The following is a 20820-nucleotide window of genomic DNA, read 5'->3' as shown; positions in this document are numbered from 1 at the left end:
GAAATAAGCTACTCTAAGCATCCAATACATATCTTTTCATTTCCTTTAGATGAATAATTAGAGATTGAATTGCTGGGCCGTGTGATAAGTGGATGTTATAGTAAAATGCCAAACTGTTTTCTAAAGTGATGTACAAACTGGCATTTCTACAAGCAAAGTATGAGTGTATCTGTTCTTTAAAATTCATTCCACCACTTGGTTTTATCAATTAATTTTATTTTAGACTTTGTAGTATATCTGTAGCGGTATTTCATTGTGGTTTTAATTAACATTTCCCCAATGACTAATGAGATTGACAGCCTTTTTATGTATTTATTAACCATTCATATGGGTATTTCTCCTAGTCTTTGAATTACATTTTCATTCTCTTAATTTTTATATGGTCCATTTTATCAATTTTCTTATTTTACAATTCATGCCTCTTCGTCCTACCTAAGAAATCTTTGTGAATCACAAGGTTGCAAACAAATATTTTTCCTTGTGCAATTTTTTTCTAGAAATTTTAAGGATTTAGGTTTTAACTTTAAGTCCATGTTCTATTCCAAAGTAAATTTTTGTATATTTTGAGGTAAAGGTAGAGATTCATATTTTTTCTATGTTCATATCAAACTATCTAATACCATCTATTTAAACAAATTAAAACTCTCATTTATCCATAGTGAATTACCTTTCCTGAAGAAAAATTACAGCTAGATCTATTTCTAGACTCTCTATTTTGTTTCCTGGATCTATATATCTTATGCCAGTACTATACTGTGTTAATTATTGTAGCTTTAGAATGTATCTTGAAATAAGGTAGTGTAAGTCCTTCCACTTTGTTCTTTATTTTCAAAATTATTTTAGCTATTTTAGGTCTTTAGCCCTTCCATATAAATTTTATAATCAGCTTGTTATTACTCAAAATGTTCTGTTAAAATTTTAATTGAAGTTATATTAAATCTATATATCATTTTTGAGATAATGAATCTTATATCAATATTGTGTCTACCAAACCACATACGTAAATTTAGGTGTTGTTTAATCCCTGTCAGCTATATTTTGTACTTTCACTCTACCAGTATTGCACATATTTTATTAAATTTATTTCTAAATATTAATCTTTTCTAATGATATTGTAAATGATGTATTTCATTTTTTGTTCATTTATTGGAAATATATAGATATACAATTGATTTTTGTTTATTGACCTTGATAGAGTCACTCGTTAATTTTGATGGCTTTGTATATATTTCTTCATATATTCTATGTACACAATCATGTCATCTGCAAATAAAGACAATTTTGCTTTTATCTTTTCAATTTGTATGCATGTTTTTTCTTTTCTTTATTCTTATTTTTTTGTCATATTGCACTGGCTAAGACCTCTAGTTTAATGTTAGATGGAAATAATCAGAGCAGATATTCCTGCTTTATTCTCAGTCTTACAGAGAAAGAATTCAAACTTTTACCATTAAGTTGACATTAGCTATAGGTTTTTCATAAATAATCTTTATCAATTTGAGAAAATTTCTTCCATCTTAGTTTACTGAGAGATTTTATCTTAATGCTTGAATTTTGTTAAACGCTTTCTGTGAATCTAATGAGTTGTTTATTTTTTCTCTCCTTTATTTCATTTATATGGTAAATTGCATTAATTAATTTTTGAACGTTAAGCCAATATTACATTCCTAGAATGAACACTAATTTGTCATGGTGCATTCCCCTTCTTATATATTGCTAGATTCAATTTGCTAATATTTTGTTAAAGATTTTTATGTCTATGGTCATGAACTATGCTCATTTATATTTTTATTTTGTCATAATGATTTTGATTAGTTTTGCTCTCAGGCTATTGCTGGCCTCATAAAGTGATCTGGAACATGTTCCTTCCTTTAGCATGTATTTTTGGAAAGGTTTTACATATGACTGATATAATTTCTTCCTTAAGGATTTGATGGAATCATGCAGTTAAGCCATACGGACCTGGTGTGTGTGTTATCAGGTTTATAATTATGAATTCAATTTCTTTAAATAGGGCTAATCTGATTTTCTCTTTGTATTTGAGTCAGGTTTGGTAATATGTATCTTTTGAGAAATGTGTTTATTTCATCTCAATTTTCAATTTCACTGAACTAATTTTAGTCATATTAATTTCTCATTATGCTTTTAATATCTGTTACTTCTTTGATTTCTTATATTTTTTTCATTGATTATTTCACGTATAATTGTTATTTTCTTTCTGCTTATATTGGGTATAATTTACTTTAGATCATTAATTTAGACCTTCATTTATTTTCAAAAATAAGCACTTAAAGCTATTAATTTCACTCATGCCTTGCTTTAACTCTCCCACTAGCTCAGATATGTTGTGATTATTTTTCATTTAGTTAAAAATATTTGAATAACTGAATTTGTCTCTCAAATTTAATGAGACAGATTTTATGATCCATTATACAGTTAATGTTGGGAATCTACTATTTATACTTAAAATGAATGTGCATTCTGTCTTTATAAAATGTAATGTTCTAGAAAAACAATTAGGTCAAGTTTGATCATGTTGTTCAGGTCTTCTAATTCCTTACGGATTTTTTCTCAAAATTTATTTTCAATTACTGAAGGAGAAGTATTGAAATCTGCACTGATAATTGTGGATTTGTCTATTCCTCTTTTCAGTTTTGTCAAATTTTGCTTCATTTATTTAAGTGATTCACATTTATGAGTGATATGTCTTCATAATAAATTGATGTTTTTATCTTTATGAAATATCCCTCTTGAACTCTGATAATATTTCTTGCTTTGAAGTCTCCTTTACCTATTGATAATATAGCCATTCCAGTTTTCTCATAAGTAATGTTTGTGCAGTATGTATTTTTCCATCCTTTTACTTTTAAGCTACCTATGACTTTATATTTAAACCATATTTCTTCTAGAGAACAGGTATATGAGTTTTGCATTTTAATACAATATAGTAATTATTTTCTAATAGGATTGTTTAGACTATTTGCATTTAACATAAATATTCATATTGTCACATTTAAATCTCTCATTTACTTATTAGATCTTTTTTTGAACATCTGTGCTTTCTTCATTTTTTCTCTCTCGTGGTTCTTTTGGTTTATTTCTCGATATTCAACTTTATCACTCACTGTTGTTCTATTAGCTATATTTTGCTTCTGCTGCTATTGTTTTTAATGATTGGTTTAGGTTTTACGATGTATACTATTAGTGTATCACAGTCTACCTTCAGATAATATTTACCACTGCATATGTAATGTAAAAACTTCATAATAGTATACTTCTACCCGCCAACCCTCCAGTCCTTTTTGTTCTTGTATTTTTTTACATCTGTGTAGTCTCTAAACTCCATAATACCTTGTTATTCTTTTTGTTTTAAACAATCGTCTGTTATAGAAAAACCCCACAATACATTGCTATTATTTTTGTTTTAAGCAATTAATCATTTTATGGAATATTTTTGAAATAAACAAAAAATCTTTTAATTTAATCATCCATTTATTGTTTCCAGTGCTTTTCATTATTCAGCATAAATCCAATTTCCATGTCATATTATTTTGTGTTATCTTGGAGAACTTATTTTAAGTGTTCTTTTATTGCAGGTCTGCCGATAAGTGAAAATTTATTTCGCCTTCATTTATAAAGGGTAATTTTGCTAAATGCAGAATTCTAGATTGATTTGTTGTCTTTGAACACTTTAAAGATTTCATTCTTTGTTACTTGGTTTGCATTGTTTCTAAGAGATATCTCTATGTTTCCTATTTTGTTTTCTGGTTTGTAATGTATCTTTTATTTGTGGCTATTTTTCTTTATCACTGATTTTAATCAAATTTATTTTGATTAGTACCTTGGATGCCATGGGGTTTGTAGAGCTGCTGCTTCTTCTTCTTTTTTTTTTTTTTTGTGAGGAACATCAGCCCTGAGCTAACATCTGCCAATCATCCTCTTTTTGCTGAGGAAGACTGGCCCTGGGCTAACATCCATGCTCACCTTCCTCCATTTTATATGGAACGCCGCCACAGCATGGCTTGACAAGCGGTGCATGGGTGTGCGCCTGGGATCTGAACCCCGGGCTGCTGCAGTGGAGCACGCGCACTTAACCACTGCGCCACCAGGTCAGCCCCTGCAGAGCTTCTTGAATCTGAGCATTTAGAGTTGTCAAATTTGGAAATAATAGTTGTTTCTTTCTTCAGTGGTCATTACTTCTTCAATAGTCATTATTTTTCATATATAAATATATAAATATATATGGTAATTATATACACATAATGTGTGTGATATATGTATATATGGATGTAGGGGTGTGAGTGTGTGTATATATATATTTATATATCTCAAATAGGCCTCTCTGTCCTCTCCCTATTGGACTTCGCTAACATATATGTGATGGCTTCTTACGACAAAAACATGTTTTCTCCTAGTCCTGGTGACCTTAAGTCTGAAATCAAGGTGTTGACAGGGGCATACTCCCTCTGAAGTTTCTATGGGAGAATCTGTCCATGCCTCTCCTGCTTTGGTGGTTCCCAGCATTTCTTGACTTGTTGCCCGTCTCTTCCTCCATCTTCACGTGGCTTCTCCTCTTTTTTTTTTCTGTGTGTGTCTCCTCGGTGTGTCACTTATAAGGAAACCTGTCATTGGGTTTAGGGCCCTCACAGAAAATCGAGGATGATCTCACCTCAAAATCCTTAAGTTAATTAAATCTGCAAAGATCTTTTTTCCAAATCAACTCACATTCACAGGCTAAAGGGGCTGGGGCATGAATATATGTTTTGGAGGTCTACCATTCGACCCACTCCAGTTCTGTTGTTTTTTCAGATTTTTATTTCTCTATGTGCTTCAGCGTGAATAGCTTCATTGTATGCTTTTAATTTTACTGATCTTTCCTTCAGCAGAGTCTAATTTGCTTCACATTTAAGGATTTTTTCATTTAAAATTTATATTGTTCAGTCTAGAATTTCTCTCTATAGTCTTGTTATATTGCATTTTTCTCCTTTATACTTTATCTTTTACTTTAAATTCTTGAGCATATTTGTAATAGCTGAGTTAAAGTCCTTGTCTTATAGTTCTCCAACGTCATCATAGAGGCTCTATGTAGGAGTCTGTGGGTGATTATAGCTCATGTGGTGTTTCCCTCTTCCCAGTGATCACATTCTGTGCTATCTGTTGTACAATGTCTGATAACTTTTGTTTCAGGAATGTTGTCACATTCTTTTAGTTCTTTATAGCAGAACAAACTTATCCCAAGTTACTTCCTCAAGCAGACGTGTTTATTTCTACCTATCTATGTCTACATCCAGATATAGATATAATGTATAGATATAGATATAAATATAAATATAGACATATATATATATAGATAGAATCAAAATATTTCCTCTCTTTATGTTTCAGAGCTAAAGTGTCCCCTATACCATGATCAAAGATTTTCATTTGGTCCATATAACTATATTTGAAAAGAACAAATTTTATATGGGAATTTAAATGAGTTCCATCCATGATTAAATCCCCAAGGATGCATGTATGATGCCCATGTGCACTACCAATCCACTCATAGAAATACATATACTACTTGGCTGCCTACAGGAAAGTAAGAGGCAAAATTCTATGTATGCCAAGTTTGCTTTCATCCATGTTCACACTCAAGAAATAATATAATTAGAAACAAATTACATGTGACACTTGGTACAACTGATTAGAATACAACTGTATGCCTCACCATGAAGGTTGGGAACTTTCTTTGAAAGCATACTCTGAGCTAAGCAACTCAATGTACTACAAAAATATAAATTTTGACACACACAAGGATTAAAATTATACAGAAGAAAACACTGAGTAGTTGTGCAATTTGTTAGAGTCAAATGCCAAGTGAGTCCTCTTGTCCTGTGTCTTCTTCTATTAGTTAGGACTAAGTTTGATTGCATTTTAGAGGAAAACACACAACATTAGTGTGGCTAAAATAAGATATGATCTATCTCAAAAAATAAATTTGGAGTTAGGTATCTTGAACATCATAGAAACTTGCTGCTATCTTCAAGGATTCTAGCTCCCACCTTCCTGCTCTACTATCCTCAGGTGCACCTCTTGGTTCAGAATAGTGGTTAGAACTACAGCATCACCACAGACTTTTAGGCAGCAGAGTGGAAGAACAATGTCCTCTTATAGAAATTTCCTGAAGCCTTCATGTCACTTTCCTGATATGTCACTGTCCAGACATTAACACACAGTCACACTGGCCTGTAAAAGATGCTGGAAATGTAGTCTTTTATTCTGGTTAACAGTGGGCTGGATTAAAATTTGGACTTCTGTGACTAATGGAAGGGGGACATTGGATATTGATAAGTGTCTGTGATTGCCACCATTGTCAATTTAATATTTTTCACTTTATTATATATATTTTTTCTCTTCAAGAGAGCACATAATCTAATGAAAAAAATATAAATTAGCAATGCTGATTTCATGGCATACGCCAGAACTGTTAAATTTATAAATATATCACTATTACAATCTGAAGAAATACAGAGAAGCTTACTGAAGTGGATATAAATTCAGCTGGGTTTTGAAGGATGGATTAAAATTTAGGAATTTCTGTATGCAGTATCATTAAAAAATAGTTCAGGAACAACAGAGTGAAATCTAATCTAGATGAGACAATTAGCCAGTTTAATTAAAAAAAGCATTCCTATGATAGGAAATCAGTAGGTTTTTTTAAATCTTGTATTTATTTAATGATTATAACATGGCTCACTAAATTTCATTCTATAAGCAAACCTGAATTTTTTTTTTAGTAAAAGAAAATAAATAAACAGATACCACTTACATCTGTGACTATGTTTTTAAGTGTTACCGCTATGTAGGTAATTGCAAATAAAGGAAAATCAGATCTATGATAATACTGCTCAAAATTTAGTTGGTGCCAGTAAGAGGTAGGTACCTCTTATGAAATAGGATCTAGAAGAAACTAAAGACTTCAAGTTTTCAGCCACAAATTTAATTGCACTGCTTTTTGGGTCTACTGAGTTTATGAAAGAAGGAATGCCTCTAATGCCATGTTTGATAGAAAGGTTATGGCAGTTGTTTCAATAAAGCTTTAGTATCAGAATATAATAAGTCCAAACATAAAAGACAAATCCTTTGCATTCCACTTGCTTCTTCAAATCCTGTATTCTGTTCCTTTCAGGGTGTTTTGTCTTTCATCTCAGGAGCCCATGTAACAATGTCACTGACAGTTAGAGAGCATGTTGACACACTTGACATCCAATTTAGTTAATGCTAGGTCAGTCTGGGAGACGCAGAAACACTGCTATGTATTCAGCAGAGAAGGCTGTGTGTGACTGCTGAGGAATACCCTCTAATTCCCAGGATACTTGTTAAACAATTCTAATGTCAGAATACCAGCCAGAGAACTCTAACAATCAGTGTCACGGTAAAATACATAGGTAACAGATTGTTTTGAGAGTTAATGTGTTAAAATATATTGCCTTTTTTCTCTCTCTCTTTGAAATGGTTTCTTTCCATGGCTCTTATCATTAGTTTAAGATTCAGAGAGATGGTGACAACTGACTTTACACAATATTATTGGAATAATCATTACAGTCATTATTTTTTAACACGGTGCAATATTTATTTAAATGTTGAAATGCAGTTTAATTGATCTGATGTCTGTCAACTTTCACAAGAACTAGCTGGCAAAGTGGAGTTAGTTGTTGCATTAATAAATCTATAAACACGTAATGACACATGCTGCAAATGCAAATTAATATTAAGAGAATCATACAGTGCAGTGCAAATATTAATATTTGTATATATTGATAAAAATTGGTGACTTTTTGTTGTCATTTATTATTTTTTTCTTTTTTTTTACAAATTATAACATATATACATTTCAATTTTTAGGTAAAGTCATATCTGTAGTTCAATATTTTTATAATTAACATTTTATTATTAAGAAAATTATTTCATGTTATAATCTTTTCATTCTTGAATATCAAAAATGTTATATCTCTCTTCTTCAAACTGTGCATTCGTCCTTAATATTTCTGAACTTAAAAAGTTATTTTGAAATTTGCGTTCCAACAATATACCAGACACTTTACTAGGTGATGGGAATAGAACAGAAAATACCTGAACCAATTGATATTACTGAGAGTTATTGAGATTTTGAGGCAAATTCTATCCTTGAAAGTGGTTTGTTGCTTACAGATGGAAGGGGAGGTGTATTTCACTCAAAGCAGGGTGACAATAACGCCAAAAACACCTAAAAACCAAAAATGTTTAAAAAAAAATTTTTAATAAACTTTTATTTTAAAACAATTCAAAATTTATATAAAATTCCAAAGACAGTACAGAAAGTTCCCTTATACCCACACCTAGTTTCCCCCATATTTAACATCTTTCATTGATATGGTACATATTTTATAATTAGTAAACTATTATTGATATATTATTATTAACTAAAGCCCATATTTTATGCAGATTTCCTAATTTTTTTTTTCTTTTCCAGGATCCTATCCAGAATACCATATTACATTTAGTCATCATGTTTTCTTAGGTTCTTCTTGGCTGTGGTAGCTTCTCACATTTCCTTGTTTTTGATGACCTTGACATTTTGGGGAAGTATTATTCATGTATTTTGTAGAATGTCCCTCAATTGAGATTCGTCTGATTTTTTTTCGTGATTGGGCTATGAATAGGCTCTATCATTGCTCTCTGGCTTTCAGCTGGATTTGGTCAATGGAGAACACGAGGAGGAAATCAGAGGGGAATGCAACTGTGTTTTGTTTTTTATTTTTTTATGTTGCAGGAAAGGTTTGCCCTGACCTAACATCTGTTGCCACTCTTTCTCTTTCTTTTTTCCTTCCCAATGCCCCAGTGCATGGTTGTATATCCTACTTGTAAGTCCTAGTTCTTCTATGAGAGCTGCCGCCACAGCATGGCAACTGACAGACAGGTGGTGTGGTTCTGTGACTAGGAAACCAACCGGGGCAGCTGAAGCGGTGAAAGCGCCAATCTTTAACCACTAGGCCATCAGGGTTGGCTGGAGGTTGTGTTTTATGTTTCCAGGGTTCTCTCCATGTGAGGAACTTGGGCTGACTGTATCCCTCGATTATAGTGCACAACTCCACTGAAGGTGTCTCTATTTACCGTTCTCAGGTTCTTGTAGCCACTCCCTCTCCTTGCCACTTCTGGGCCTAAAAGTAATTACATCTTTACTCTTACTATTCCTGGATTATTTTATTACCCCTCATGATTTCCCTACCCTTCACATACATCTTTGTAAACTGTCTCTTTATTAAACCCTTCTTGAATCATCCTAATTAAGGTGTGCATTTTTTTCACTGGAACCCTGGCTAGTACATCGTTGAATCAAATTTACCTTCTCCTGACACTGAGGCAGAACTAACTGATTTTAAAATGTATCTTTATGGTACTATAATATCTTATATGAGAAATTATTGATAATTGTTGCTATCCTTGGATTAACCCTCTCATTTCTTTGAAATCCTCCCAAATGTGACAGAGACTTATTTATTTTTCTATCTCATTTCTGTTTACAACTGACTACAATTCCAAATAGCTCCGTTTTATTGCATCACTTCTGCATACCCGTTATGGTTAGCTAAGTGCCTGCTTACCAAGATGGAATAGACTGCTTCTATGGCTGTAGTCACAGGGAATAGCCACAGGATCTTAGTTCATAACCCTCCCTTTGTCTCCCTGAGCTGCCATGTAAGAAATCCAACTACCATGTGTCCACCATGGTTATATAGGTACCCTTGTCAATTCCAGCTGAGCCCAGCCTTCCAGCCGTCCTCTCCAGGCCCCTAGACATGTGAGTGAGGACATCGTGTAACTTCCACTTGAGCCCGTATGCCAGTGGAAAACCGCATATGATGTCATCACATCTCATGTAGTATTACAGGGTACAAAGGCATTCATCAGCCAAGCTCTACCCAAATGCCTGACATACAAAAACATGAGCTATAATTTTAAAAGTTGGTATTTAAAGCCTTCAGGTTTGGGTAGTTTACTATGCAGAAATAGAAAACCAAAGCAGAATCTAGTAACTCGTATTTGAAAGAAGCGTTCTTCACTAACATCCTCAATATACAACATTTCTTTGGGGGTGAAGGAGAGTGCAGAAGCTTCAAGGGCCTCCAGGAGACTGATAGTGAAAGCTGGAAAAGCCCCAAGAAGACTTGAAAAGGGCTTTAAGGACAATAAGGAAAATGTTATTGGTGCCTGGAGAAAAGGGGACCTCTGTTAATGTGATGAAAAGTTTGGCAACACTGTCACCTGTAGAAAACTAGAACAACGGATAGAAGTTCATTGTACCATGTGTCCAAGCTTCCATTAGAAGGCTTTGAACAATGTATGTTTTGACATAATACGAGGCACACTAAAAGCTAGAGCATTATTTTATTTGTGGGATTTTACTATAAGTATTTAATAATAAAAAAATACACACACGTGAATTTAAAAAAAATAAAACTGGGAATGTATATTGTGATGGTATTTTATTAGTCCAACAAGAAAGTGTCATGCTTCTTTTGATTTGAGTGATACTAAGCTCCTATGACTTCAGATACCTCCTTTCCTTTGTGTTAATCTTCAACTTCTTCTTTTAAATTATTATATAGTTAAGTACTTCATTATGTCACTTGGATATACATGTTAGTAACCAGAATTATCAAAGATTTTAATTATGCGTTAAATCTAACAATACATTCTTCTATTGCTTGTACACATTTCCAGAGTTAGTAATCATGGATGTTAATTGTAATGTAATTATGGATTCTGGGTTGTAAGAATCACTGAAGATTTTTATGCTCTGGCTTTAAAGTGCATTTGTAGGCCAGTATCCCAGATGTGAGAAAAATAAATGTGCTTAAAATTGTATTAGCTCTTCTAATAGTGAGACAGTGTCTAAATCGATCTTAAAAATGTTCAATTTAGCTGAAATCTTCTTTGTCAAGTAATCAATGTGTTTACTGAATGATGAAAGTGGTGTCAAGAAGCTAGCAAGACTCAAAGTTATTTGGAAGATATAATGCGGGTCAGGAAAATTTCACCAACTTGAACTTTACTGTCATTAGTCAGATCTGATGATATGTGAGAGAAGAGTGAAACATCTGTTTGCATTTCTTCAAAGGATAAGAGCGAGGTAAGTAGTTGACCTCATGAGTAAACACTGAGAAAAAAATCGATAAAAATGGGTATGTACAACAGATGATGTCCCCTTCATTGATGGCTTTGATTCTGATTTGAAAGAGTTTATAAATATTTTAGGAGCTGAATTATAATACAGAAATCACTAAGAAATAACTGATAGGTGATATGTAATTAAGTGTAGTTTGTTCTTTCCTTTGGTTCTTGCCTTTCATCTACAATCTTATAGACACTGGAAAATATGTAAGGCATATATTATTATGGCTTAACCATCAGCTATTGTTCAGCAGAAGTTAGTAACTCATGCTTTCCCAACCACCATTTTGTTATAGCGATCACAGATCACATTAATCGTTATTTAAATTGTGAAAAATAGACACCAGGTTATGAAAAGAAGGAAGCCTTGAAGAAGTGTCCTTGATGCTGAACAAGGCTTATACAAATGGCAACCTATTGAGTGCAGAATAAATGAGGTAATTACCATTCAGTTTTACAGATGGAAAAGCTGAGTCACCAGGAGGTTAAGCAACTTGCCCAAGGTCACAGAAGAAGCCATTAGCATTATTATGTAGTTCTCCTTATTCACTTTCATTTCTTCCCATATTTTATCTAGATGGCAAGAAGCATTAAAAGATAATTATTCTCCACATATACAGCAAATTCATTCTTGCAATTTGGTATTAACACAAAAACAATAAAAGCAAGTTTGATTTTTTCATTTTGTTTTGTTTTGCTTTTTTTCCACATAAATATATTTTACTCTTTATTTCCTTCATTTCCTTTGTCCTCATCACTGCAGAAATTGGTTTCTTCCTTTGATGTTACTAAGACAGCAGAGATGAACTAGAACACAGGGGAGTTTTCTACATTAGTGTATTGGAAAGTGAAAGCATATCAATGGAATCCCTCTCTATTTCTCTTCTGATTACTGATTTATATAGAAATCACTTTGTACTATATGAATTACAGGAAAGTCAGCAAACTAAAATAAAACTTTTAATTTTATATTACATAAATCTACTACAACAAATATATTTCTAAATGGTTAGTATTCTGATTTATAAATTAGATGAAATTTAACAGAAATATTAATTTAGTGTAGTATACATGGGGTAAATAATACTCAGATGCCACTTAATTTCTATGGAATCTAAAATTAGTTGTGTGTTTTAACTTGATATAAATGATAACTTCACATAATGTTGTTTTTACAGGTGCCACAGGAGCCAGTCTGTTCTGTTATATAATTTCACTTCATGGATGAAGATGAAACTATAGCCTTTAAATAGAAACTAATTCCATCTTTCTATCTCCAGACAGCCCCATATATAGATATTTTCTCCTTTCTCATGTGGTTGTTTACCCTAGAACATGTCAAAATTTACCTTCTTGCTACATTCTCCATAATTAAATATATAACTGTATATAGGTTCTGTTCTGTGAATGTTGCAAAATTATGTCCATAGGTATTAAATTTATACACATACACACACACACATATATCTCCATCAATTTGTCACTCTTGTCTTTCTCAAGGACAAATAGTTTCTTCTCTATGGCATATCAACACATACCTAGAGAGTCTAGTTATGTATGTCAAAGACTCACAATGTTTTTACAATAATGGTAAAGTTTCTATTATAAGAATCAGATTTACGGCCAAGCAGGATGATTCCACTAACAACATTCTGGCTTAATATGACTCTGATCAATAGCCAGGCCCATACTATAGGTGTAGAGTAAGAATTGCCCTGGGACAGTAATTTGTAACTGAAGTTAACTTTTTCAGCACTTTTTCATCTTAATAACTAAAGCTTTTTCTCCCTCATTTCTTGAAATACATTTTCTCTTTCCTTGGCTTTAAGTTGACTCTATTCTATCCCAGTTTGCTTTCCATCTCTATGTCTGTCAATTCTCATTTGGTTATTGTTTTGTTTTTTGGTGTGAGTGGTTTTTTTTCTCTTCTAGTTAGGGACCCTTAAATATCAGGTTCTATCTTCTGCCTTCTCTTCCTTCTCTATATAATTTCCATGAACAAGACCATCAAGGATTTTCTGATATTCCTAAATCTATAGCTCCTGGTATAGATTTGGTACCTGGTATGCAACATTTGGTACCCGATATGTAGCTATTAATCTGAAAAATTTGCATTGTATTTCAGCCCCTTACAAGATGAGATTCCCAGTTTGGTTTTTAGCAATCTCAGCTCTACATTTACAGGATATAAGGGTCTCTTTCAGGGCAGACACAGATGCTTTCAGGTGATTTATGTGGTTCTTGAACTGGATTAAAATCCCTGAACACATCCTTTTCTTTCCCCACTTTGTCTAGAACATTAAGAGCAATGATCCAATATCATTATATTTGTTAGTTTGACAAAAATGTTTGAGAGTATCATATACATGGTCACCCAGAATCTTGCCCATAAGATGGTGTTTGATAAGGAGTATCTGATGGTGATATTTTGCGACTCTCTATTGCCACATTATGAATTAGACTAACAGTATTCTCTTTACTACTGGAAATATAGTCATTAGTGTATTTAAATCTAATCAGTTAGAGAACCAAGTCCAGAAATCCAAGAACCAATTTAGAAAATTCATCGTTAAGATTCTGTTCTAGAACCACTCCTAGTACAAAAATCTGTATTAGTCAGGGATCTCCAGAGAAATAGAACCAATATTATATGTATTACATAATATATATAATACTAGAGAGAAAGAGAAATAGTTAAGGAATTGGCTCACACAATTGTGGATACTAGAAAGTCTAACATCTGCAGAGTAGGTCAGCACGCTGGAGACTAAGAGAAGAGTTGCAGTTCAAGTCTGAGGGCTGTCTCCTGGCAAAATTTATTCTTCTTCAGGAGAGGTCAGGCTTTTTTTTCTACTAAGGCCTTGAACTGATTAGATGAAGCGCACCTACGTTATGAAGGGTAATCTGCTATATTCAAAGTCTACTGATTTAAATGTTAATCTCATCTAAAAAACGCCTTCACAGAGGGGCAGGCCCCGTGGCACAAGCGGTTAAGTGCGCGCGCTCTGCTGCACCGGCCAGGGGATCGCCGGTTCAGATCCCGGGCACACACTGACGCACTGCTTGGCAAGCCATGCTGTGGTGGCGTCCCATATAAAGTGGAGGAACATGGGCATGGATGTTAGCCCAGAACCAATCTTCCTCAGCAAAAAAAGAGGAGGATTGGCAGATGTTAGCACTGGGCTGATCTCCTCACAAAAATAAATAAATAAATAAAAAATGCCTTCACAGAAACATCTAGAATAATGTTTGACGAAATATCAGGGTACCATGCCCAGCCAAGTTGACACATAAAATTAACCATCATACTCACAACAGAAACTGGAAATGCCAGACATTTTCTTTCCTGTTCCCCTTAGCAGCAAGGATGTGGCATAGGCTGAAACATGAGCTACATCTGATCCAGACATTGAACTGAAAGTCAATAATGCGTAATAGAAGGGTTGTGAGAAACTGTCTCTGGCAATTGTGTTGCTTTCAGCATGATCAGATCTCTTTTGCCCAGTTTCTCTAGGTCCAATGTGGTGGTTCGAGCTGCAGCATTCAAAGTACAGGAGGTAGTGGCAGTGGTAGGATTTTGTACTTTCTTCCTTATTTCAAACTGCAGGACCCGTTCTGTAGATTTCCTGGTGAGTCTTGGAGGAGATGTATATCTATATCTTACTATTTTAATGAACAATAACTAACTGTTACTAAGCACCATGTCTTGATCTTGTAAAAGTCTTGTAATAAGACATTGAAACTCTTAGTACCAAATGCAAACGTTTTGGAGTTTTGTAGTGTAGCCTGTACCATTTGTAGTGTCTCTTTCTGCTTGAATTCTGGATTTTAGCTTTTGTGTTGGTATCTTTCTCTGTTGCAGACCACCTCTTTTACTATTGACTTATTGAGTAGGTCAAGAAGGCTTACTCAAAAAGTTTAAAAGTTGCTGGACGTAGAAATCTCAAGGTAAGGCTCTTCCTTTTCCACCATTTTGGGCCATTTTTAGTACCTCTGTAATGTTTATTTTGCTTACTTCTATCAAACACATAATTCTGTATTACGTTAATAATTTTCACAATTTTGGGGCTTTTTCATTAGAATTTAAATCTCTGAGGGCAGAAGCCACCAAACCATTGTCTTTTCATTCCCAACCCTAATACATGCCTAATATCTGGTACATGTTCAATTCTTTTTAAAATAATTTTGAATGAGTGAAAAACATACCACAAAAAACTTAAAAAATAAATATAAATGCAAAGAAAAGAAAAATGAAAGAGACAGAGGATGATGAGGATCAGAAAACTATTATTAGAAAAGTTGGTTTTTGGATGTGCATAAAAGTGAGTTGGATTGGGGTATGAACAGATGGTAGGGAAGGGCCTTTTTCATTTTCTCCTAGAAATTTTAATCAACACTACATGGATAATTTATAAAATTATAATATTTTCAGCACTAGTAAGTATTAAGTAATATTCTTCAATACAGATAAATCACTGATATTAATATATTTAAAATCTTCAGTTTGTATTGAGAAAATAAGACTTTATAATTAGCTCTTTCACTAAATCTCTAAGTCATCAGTAAAAGTGACACTGAGAAAAAAGGGAAAGGTGGAAAGGAGATAGGAATGGATGAATGGTTAGACAAATATGCTCTGTAAGGTGTACTTGAAATCAATCACTATTAATCTTGTTCAGTTAGGTGAGCAATTGTTTAACTAGACTGCTTTTCTGACCTCACCACTTGCTTTAGCCATTTTTTCCATGTCTTTATTGATTGCCAATGGGGTTGTCATTTTGACTAATGCATTTATTTAAAGGCATCAAATAGTGATGATCTTATTCCTTTAGCTTGTTGAAAAGTGATACTCCTTTGGATTTCAGGGAGGAGATGTACAGAGGGTAGGTATATTTAAAAAAAAAACAGACTAGATGCAGAATATTCAAGAACAAGGAAGAGGAAAATGGAAATGGAAATGGAAAAAGCATGACATGGGAGAAAATATGGTTTTTTTAATTTCATTTAAGATGTATTCATTGTCTTCTTGGTTGAATAATAAAGTAAGTTTAAAATTATGTAATAACGCATATCATTTCCTTAACTCTCATCTTAGTAAATATATTCAAGGTTCCAACTAGATGATTTAGAAAGGAAGAGGGGTTGCTAAAATGCAAATTGTGTAATTGGGTGACTCTTGGCCTGTTTTCTGGAGACTTTCTGCCTCCCATTGTGTTCTTCATCACTACGTCAGAGTGATTATGTCACAACGCAAACCTGATTATTACTTCCCTGCATACATTCCTCAGTGACATTCTCTGTACTTCCTAACTTGACAAAAGGAAGACTTCTCAAAATTTTAACTGACCACATATCTTAACCTTGTTTTCTATGCTTCAGCTTTCAAGCATAGGCCTACAGCTTCTTCATGCCAACAGCCTCCAGTCAGGGCACCCTCGAAGCCTTTCCTTTAGGCCGCTATGAAGTTTTCCCACTCCTCTACTTGCCTTTGAGTCTCTGCCAAAATGCAAGTGATGGTGGCTGACTCCCTTGCCGTAGCAAGCTCTGAATAAATAGCCTTTGCTTTTCTCATTGGTTGTGCTTCATTTATTTCCACGGATGTGTCAGTTTTTAATTCATGATTTTGTGTCTAGTCACCTAAGAGTGATCTGCTGGGTATAAAACACGGCTGTAAGCTAAAATGGCTCAGAACAGATAGAGGACCAAGAGAATATGTAGTTATGGGAGAGCAAAGGCTGGTTTGTACCCTAAGCTGTAGCTTTGATAAAATACCATCAAGGCAGTCCTGATTCTTTAGATACCTCACTAATGAGATAAGGAAACCAGACTACATGATCTCTCACGTACCTCAAGGTCTGAAGTGCTCATCTTAATGACCAGATTTTGTAGAAAATAAAGAACTCTGGATTATATTTGAGGAGAAGAAGCTGCTTTAGAGAGAGGCTGGAGAATGGAGAAGAAATATCTTTTAAAAGTCCTACTGCAATTATCTCTGAGTGCTTTCCCGACATCTATTAATAAGACATACTTTTATTGGTCTCTTAGTGTTGTCCAAGATAACGATGATCCGATGATCCTAATAATGATAATGAGGAATATGTTAGAGTACTTCTAATTACCTCAGAATCTCTGTGATAGAGGGAGACAGTTATTACTATGTCTATTTCACAATTAAGGAAACAATAAGGAGAAAGATATTTTTGTATGGATTATGCAAGGGTCATATGAAATATTTTATAAAAATATTTTCATATAAATTATTATCAGAGTAGCAGATAATAATTTTATAAAATATTTTGCCTGAATAATACCTCTTACCATGATAAGATTTGGAAATTAGCATTTGGAATCATAGTGAAAATATATGGTGCGGGAAAATGACAGAAATAAGCAGAATTTAGCTCCGCCAAAGGGTAACAGGACGCTTGCTGGACATCATGCTAATACAAATACGTGTACTTAATTTGATATGTATATGTAACTCTTTTATTGAAGAGGGTCAATTCGTTAAGGGAAAAGCATGAAAAGTTTTTATTTTTGCGATAACTGGCACATCTACGATGTATTGAACACTCCCCTACAACTTGTCTCTATCTTTCCACTGGGGATGCTCTCTTCCTTAACAATATCTCAGTTTACTTCCACAACTACTTAGCTGTTCTTCATTATTAAGCAATCACTATTATTATTTATGACTTTAAGAAAACCTCAGTCTCATATTTGATTCCAAGCTCTTCTCTCCACCAGCGAAGGCTAGACCAGTGCCTCTTGAGTCTTGGAGCAGATGGGGTCATGTGATCTGCTTTTCCATAACAACTTTTTTCCCTCCTTTCCTCCATGCGCTCGTTCCTCAGGCAGGGTGGTGGGACAGGCACAAGATAGACTCCTTGCTGACTACATAAGCTCACAGTGCCCCTCCCTATGGGATGTCCCTGCTATTCTAGAGTATTCATCTATGGGATGTCTCCCTCTTTTACACTGTTGAGGAGCGTATATGTGAAGGGTAGTCCCAGCTTCCTCACGGGGCGGTCACAACTCTCTTTTCCACCCTCTCCTCCTAAGTAAGTGCATGGCGATGCAGGAAAAGAAACATCAGTCCATCCCATATGCAGTTTTTCTCTTGGGAACCACCTTTCTCTTCAAACAGTACACTCCCTGAAAGGGGACTTATTACCTTCTCCCCAGGTATATTTTCATGTTGTTTGGGGAAGAGGGCATCGTTAGGAGGGAAGATATTGGAAGGACGGCTTTTAGTGGAATGGTGATTATCAGAGAACCCTTAGAAATATGGTTGGCCTCAACTGATGAAATTTCTCTGAATTTAGAAGGAAAAGAATTTAGATCTTTTAGTCCTTTAACTGTAAACTTAGTCACACCTCTGGGCAGACACAAATAATCTCACTCCACATCTAACAACTTCTGCTAACTAAAGTGTTTATAAAGTTGATGACAAAATATAAAAAATATGCTGATGGTATTGTAATTGTTCAACTTAATTCTGTAAATTTTTGCAACACTACAAATGCACTTCTCACAGAGAGCAAGATTCATTATTGCAAAATATAAAATGAGATGAGAATATTGAGAGTAAGTATTTGAAGTGATTCAACCTACCTTAAATTTAAAAACTTAGCTAAAGTGTTAGATACTTAGAGTAAAATAATCCTTACCTTACTCTCTCTCTCTCTCTCACACACACACATGCTCATAAAACTGTGCTAGATAAAAATATCAGCTTGTGTTAATTATTAAAAGTGTGTATCCTAGGCAAACTTATCAAATTGGGTCTGGAAGACCAAAAAAATTATGATATAACTGGGAAAGATAGTGTATCATGTTCTTCCTTCTGTTATTATTTTTTTTTTTTTTTTTTTTGTGTGTGAGGAGATCAGCCCTGAGCTAACATCCGCCAATCCTCCTCTTTTTTTCGCTGAGGAAGACGGCCCTGGGCTAACGTCGGTGCCTATCTTCCTCCACTTTATATGGGACGCCGCCACAGCATGGCTTACCAAGCAGTGCGTCGGTGCGCGCCCGGGATCCGAACCAGCGAACCCCGGGCCGCCGCAGCGGAGCGCGCGCACTTAACCGCTTGCGCCACCGGGCCGGCCCCTGTTATTATTTTTAAAAATCAAAAATTTGCTGCTAAAACTTTTTAAAATATAACTTAAAATTAAATTCTAATTCTTCTTATGGTACAAAATACATGTTTTAAAATCAACCACTTAGGTAAATAAATTTATTCATTTAATTAGATGTTACCCACAGAAAAATCAAGGGTTCTATTCTAATGTAATACCCCTTTAAATGCAATTTTTCCAATTCACTGAAAAATGATATGTTAATTTGAAGTTATTAACCTATGCAGTTGAGAAATGAATCCCAAGCTAGCAGGAAAAACTAATAACAAAATAATTTATCTTTCCGTTTTGTTAATACTGGAGTGCAAACATTTGTTGGAGAATTGAATCACCGTATTAATCAATTTGACTATAACTTACCATCCCATACTCCTTCCCTCTACTCAAATTACAAAAAAAAAAAATTAGAAGCATAGATACATTAGGGTAATTTACAAAATATGCTAGGTGAGGAAATAAGTTCATTCCTTTAATTTCACTTCCATGAGCATAAACAAACATTTATATAAATATTAGAAAAATTTCCTTTCCAGAGTTTCTAACTTAAGAACAAACTGTTAAAACAATATGAAGCATTTTTCCTACATATGTCAATAAACAATACTTTTCTCTTTGAATTTATTAGTTCATTTATTTAGATGAAGTGATTAAAAAAGGTACTTACCATAAACATGCTGTTGGCCAGAATCACAAGGACCAGAGCCCACAAGAATCCTTTTGTATTGTTGAGAAGTTAGAGAAGGCAGCCATTGCCCATGGAGACCAAGAGATTCGTACTTTGCGTGTGTTCAAGGGCATAAACAGAAGGGTTGGGATCCAATCACAGCACATGAATAAAATACCTTCTGGTGAGGAATAAGGGTTGGATGAAATGAAAAATTTGAATAACTAATAAAACATTAGGTTCCACATGGATAACCATTGGGTAAATGGAAAATACGTTTTTTGTTTAAGGGGTATGGAGTTATCAGGAAAAGAAGGCTTTAAATTTTTGTCAGTGATTGAAAATGAAGAATGCAGACAAAATGCCTGAGCATAAAAGGTTTTTGAGTTTAAATAGTCTGCGTTGTGCTTTTATGATCATTAAACATCACCTACATTATAATTAAATATTTAAGTTTTTATAAACCTAACTCGGGACACAGAATGGAATGTTTTCTGGTAAACTTCTCATAGCTCTGCTTTGGCGACAAAATATAGTTATCCGGACTGGAGCAACCATTTGCCTCAGCTGCCGATGAAAATTCTGTCATGTAAATCCAGCTTTAGAAAGACATTACAAATAAATACTACGACATTCATGATGCCTTAGCTGAGTAATTATTGCGCATTGTGGAGTAGTCATATCAGACCACCACAAAGACTTTCTTGGAACAGAAGCAGACATTAATCTGGAATAATTTAATCTATTTATACTTAATTTGTAATGCATAATATTTTTGTACTACCAGACTTGTGAATTAATGGCTAATATCTGCTTCTTTTT

This window comes from Diceros bicornis, chromosome 20 (genome assembly GCF_020826845.1).
Source record: "Diceros bicornis minor isolate mBicDic1 chromosome 20, mDicBic1.mat.cur, whole genome shotgun sequence".
Lineage (NCBI taxonomy): Eukaryota > Metazoa > Chordata > Mammalia > Perissodactyla > Rhinocerotidae > Diceros > Diceros bicornis.
The sequence above is the reverse complement of the archived record's forward strand: the minus strand, read 5'-3'. Positions refer to the sequence as shown.